The sequence below is a fragment of the Lutra lutra genome, chromosome 7 (genome assembly GCF_902655055.1).
Source record: "Lutra lutra chromosome 7, mLutLut1.2, whole genome shotgun sequence".
Classification (NCBI taxonomy): domain Eukaryota; kingdom Metazoa; phylum Chordata; class Mammalia; order Carnivora; family Mustelidae; genus Lutra; species Lutra lutra.
Window position 1 is genome coordinate 75,803,874 of NC_062284.1, and position 5,172 is coordinate 75,809,045.

A 5,172-nucleotide genomic window follows, 5' to 3' on the forward strand; every position below is an offset into this window, starting at 1 on the left:
AAGTAGAAGAAAAACAGTTCACCCAATCCCAGTATCAACAGATAATTGCTTTTGATCAATTAGGTACATTTTCTCCTGTCCCATAATATAAGTGGATGGTTCTGGAAGTCCTTGCACTAACAGTAATAACAACTAAATTGCTTATGCACATACTAGATGCATTATCTCATTTAAACTTCACAACCAACCTGTGAAGAAGGCATTAGCAATGTAGCATTTTACAAATGAGGCTCAGAGATTGAGCCATTTTCCCGAGGCTGTAAGTGCAGCCATATTAATGCCCTTTAATTCACCCCTCTGATTTCAAGTGCTATTAAATCGAATTTTCTCTCAGATTGGTAAGGGTCCATTCTGCTTTTAAGTGTCTGTCATGCACCCTTTAACAATTAAACATTCTTCTTGAAAGCCTTCATTGATTGAGTCCCCTTGAAGACTCTGGGACTTCCTTTGCCCCTGCTCTTTGATCTAAGCAGCCTGCTTTGTAAACATAGTTATTTCATGAGCCTGTTCTTTTTAAAAATCCTCAAGCTCAAAAAAAAAAAGTTTATTTGAATTTTTTTTTGTTACTTTCACAGAATCTAATAAAAATTCTTGATACAATGGAGGTGATGAATAAAAATGCCAACTGGTAAGTTCTTCCATACCTGTAGCCTAATCTTTATCCTACATTTTGGGTTTGTTTACTCTGTGTCTGGTATTGGGGGTCAGCAGGGGGTGAGAGAATAGTTGAGGACCTTCTTTTCTGTTTAATAACCTCTTCTAAGGTTTTCTTGGGGAAAAAGAAACAGCATTCTGAAGGCAGAAGGCAGAGGTAGAAGACTGATGTGAGACAGGGTTTAGGTATTTACTGCACTGTGTGGATAATGACAGTGGTCAGTTCTTAACAGGAATAGTGGTTCCCACATGGGAGCATTGTTAAGCTTATTTGCTATAAGTGATCCCTGCTGTGTTAAAGGGGAAAATAAATATCCTAGTTTTATTTTATTTTTGCTACAGAAGAGAGAATAATTTCTTGAGATACCTAGCTTTTTTAGCGGCCTGCCAAAGTTACTATTACCATCATTTGTTACAGTGACTTTAAAAAACAAAACAAAAAATTCTTATATTCACTGTGTCTGTTTCAGAACCTATTTTAACATTCAGTCATGCCTCTTTGCTGATCTTTTGATTGCTGCTGTGTTGGCATTAGCTTTGCTATTTATGATTCTGCATTCTTATTATGACTCTCACATGTTCTTTATTTCAGTACAAAAATATATTTAACCTGTCCTAAAAAACTTATTTAAAACCAATCTTTCTGTAGTTGTTTCTGCCTATGTCTTAAATCTTGATGACCAAATCCAGAATTGTAGAAGGGAATTCCCACCTCACTTCTATTCCATTGAAATGGAATATTCTTTATTCCTTCTCAGGTTTCCAGGAGGAAAATAATCAATTTGGGGGAAATATTTATCTGTGGTTCATGAAAGGCACCACTGTTTATTATTTATTACTTCATGTGAGAATGCTAGAACACATTCTTGCCACATTTTATATATACTTTGGCCACCTCCAGTCATGATTATGTGAGAGATTCTACATATTTGTCTTCTTAAGGATAAAGGCTAGAGTTCAAAGTTGGGCTCTACAGCTACTACCTTGGACTTCTTTTGTAAAGAGAATGGGAAAAAACACAAGTTCATGTTTTGTGCTTTCTTGGATTTCATATAGACCTTTTTTCTTTTCCCCCATAGCCACCAACATTGTAGCTAGCCTCTGCCTTGGCCCACTTTCTATACCTCATCCTTTTATTCTCAAGAAAAATTATTAGATGTTATATTAAGTTCTACCCTCTCCTGTCATTGCTTGTCACCCCTAAAATGTGATATATATTCTTATTTCACATGATTTTATAAGCCCAGATATATGTCAGGCCACCAGTTCTCAGACAGATTTATTTGTTCCCTCACAAAGGGAACTTGGCAATGGCTGGAAGCATTTTTGATTGCCATGACTGAGGTGGTAGAAAGTACTACATCATGGCAGAAGACAGGGATGCTACTCAATATCCAACATTGCGGGGTGCCTGGGTGGCTCAGTGGGTTAAGCCGCTGCCTTCGGCTCAGGTCATGATCTCAGAGTCCTGGGATCGAGCCCCACATCTGGCTCTCTGCTCGGCAGGGAGCCTGCTTCCTCCTCTCTCTCTGCCTGCCTCTCTGCCTACTTGTGATCTCTCTGTCAAATAAATAAATTAAAAAAAAATCTTAAAAAAAAAAATCCAACATTGCACTGGAGAGTTCCCCATAACAAAGAATTGTCTGGTCTAAAATGCCCAGTTTGAGATATCCTCCTGCACAGGGGCCCTGAATATAGAAGTTGTATAAAAGCATGACATTTAAGGTAAAAACATCTTATAGGTGCCATAGCATAAAACAAGACTGGTTAGGATACAATGGGTATAAAATGAGTTATACTAGGGCTGGAGTGGGTAGGCATGTCAAATTTTTATTGACAAGATAATACTTTCAAACTTGAAAAATGGGAACTTCTCTTGTTATGTAGGAATGCAGTGAAGTATAAGTAGTCAAGAAGTGAATGAAGCAAAATCTGGAGTGCAAACCAACATATCAAATTTAAAGAATACTATCAGGTAAAAATATGGGATGAGCACCTATCAAAAATCCTATATGGAGAGCTTCACACAAAATTCTAATCACTGTTTTTTTTTTTTTTCCTAGAAAAATACTTAGAAGCAATGTGAGGAGAGATATCTGAATTCAATATTTGGACACTAGAGCCAGCAGGCAATTAGGAAACTATTTTACCAAACTGGTAAGAAATGATGGGGCTCAAGGGAACCTGTCTTGGACTGTGAGCTAATGGAATTCCCTGATGACCATTCAAGAATATGACAATTGGGGGCGCCTGGGTGGCTCAGTGGGTTAAGCCTCTGCCTTCGGCTGGGGTCATGGGATCGAGTCCCTCATCGGGCTCTCTGCTCAGTGGGGAGCCTGCTTCCCTCTGTTTCTCTCTGCCTACTTGTGATCCTCTCTGTCAAATAAATAAATAAAATCTTAAAAAAAAAAAAAAAGAATATGGCAATTGTCTTTTTTTTTTTTTTTTTTTTTTTTTATCCCCTTCACAGACTATGCGGGTGACATGTGAGGTCGGTCATTACAGGCTAAATTAACTAGATCATTTTCCTTTGGGTCACAGAAACATTTACTAGAAGAAGATTGTAAAGCAAGTAGTGTAAGATTGTTCTTTGCCCATTATATTCTAGGTGTACTTCCTAGTTTCTGGCAAATAGGTTAAGTGAATAATGGTATCATTCAACAAGGAAGTGAACATAAGCAAGGAGCAGATTTTTGAGGTGTGACAACATGTTCACTAGGATTCCTGTGGGAGGTTTAGGAAGAGAGACTCTTAAGCATTTAGGAACAGACTGTCAATGATAGTTTCAGTAAGAATAGTGGAAAACTCTAGGATCCAGAAGATTCAGAATTGCTATGGAGAAGCCTGGCAAATAACAAGAAAGGAGCTGTGTCAAGGAATTTAACAAAAAGCTATCTTTTAGCCACTGTTGACTTCAGGGAAGTGGATTTTGGGTGGGATGGATTATCACACTTTTTTTTATACATGTCTATTTAAATTTTTACAATGAGTATGTATTATTACAAAACACACTCTTATTTTACTAGAGTATAATTTACATACAATAAAATATACTCTAAGTAAATAGATTAATGCTCTTTAATGAATATTTTCACCTGTGTAATCTCACTGTAATCAAAATATAAAATTTTCCGCCATCCTAGAAAATCTGTGAGCCATTGCAATCAAGACTGCAGCATCAACTTCTGCCTGAGTTTATAGCTTGCTGACCTGCCTACAGTTTTCACCAGCCAGCTCCCATACTGTGGGAGCCAATTCTTAAAAAACAAAAACTCTTTAGATGAGTTTGTCTTTTCAACCTTGTTATTAGTTACATAAAAAGATGATTATGCTTGATGAATTGACACTTTCATCATTAAGAAATGTTCCTCCTCTTAAAATATTTTTTGTTCTGAATTCTAATTAGTTTATTAATATGGCCACTCTGAACTTTTTAGTTTGTATGCCATATCTTTTTTTTTTTTTAAATCTGACAGTCTCTGCAGGGCAGTCCTAGATGACGGTTTAAAAAGATTCCTAAACTTACCTCCTTCCATGTACAGCAATGAATCTATATCTACATATAGAACAACTACTAAACACCCACCCTAACCATGATGACATACAGTAGGGAGGGATATCATCAAGAAGCCTATGCACAGACTTGCCCACCCCAAGGCATAGTAAAAAACAGTAACAATAGTGGTTTAAAGGGCAACTAGACAGAGGAAGATGGTGGAATAGGAGAATCCTGAGCTCAGGTCCTCTAGCAGCCACATCAAGATCATAGCTACATCTATGAGACTAACTCTGAAATGACCTGAAGACAGGCAGAACAGACCTTCCATAGGCAACTATAGAGAACAGGTCACATCATAAAGGGTAAGAAGGGCAGAGACATAGTTGGGAACCAAATCTCTGGATGGGACTGACTGCAAATAGGAGGGACATTATAAGTTGAGAAGAGTAAGAAGATCAGACCACACACTAGGCACTGGGGACCTGCACTGGGAGGACCAGTTCCTATCACATTTGGCTTCGGAAACCAGCAGAGTTAAATGGGAAAGCTGGAGGGTGAAATGAAACTCAGTTCCTACACTTAAATATCCAGTGCACTAAATAATTCAACCCAAGATCCAGCACAGAAAGCAGATCTGAAAAGTGTCCGGGGTATACATGAAAGAGATTTATGGAATACTCTTAGAATGCAAGCAGGAGTGGCAAAGATCTGCAGGAGATTCCTCTGGAAACAAAAGTGCAAGGTAGAGCCATTTCCCTTCCTCTCTCCAGGCCTACATAGCCATATACTTGTGGGAAGCAGTGCCAACACTTTCCACCTACCTTGCAGGCACCACAGTTGCTACCCTGACTTTCCTTTGTGGACCTGGGTATCTAACCTGCCTGCCTCCACAGGCATCCCTCCAAAGTGGCTCCTGCTCCACCACAGCTGGTAGGCAGCCCAGGCTTGGACCAGTGCCACTCCAAAGCAACTCTTGCCCTGGGGAAAGGGGCAAATAAGTCCCCACATCAGTGCACCTG

The 5,172-nt window shown here is 38.8% G+C and overlaps 1 long non-coding RNA gene across 1 annotated transcript; it reads left to right on the forward strand.

Moving 5' to 3' along the window:
• The first annotated feature begins 572 nt into the window (after positions 1-572).
• Positions 573-2,933, forward strand: LOC125104719 (uncharacterized). Its single transcript, XR_007128715.1, has 3 exons — positions 573-628; positions 2,542-2,629; positions 2,718-2,933. It is a non-coding gene; the product is annotated as an uncharacterized LOC125104719 (long non-coding RNA).
• The last annotated feature ends 2,239 nt before the right edge of the window (positions 2,934-5,172 follow it).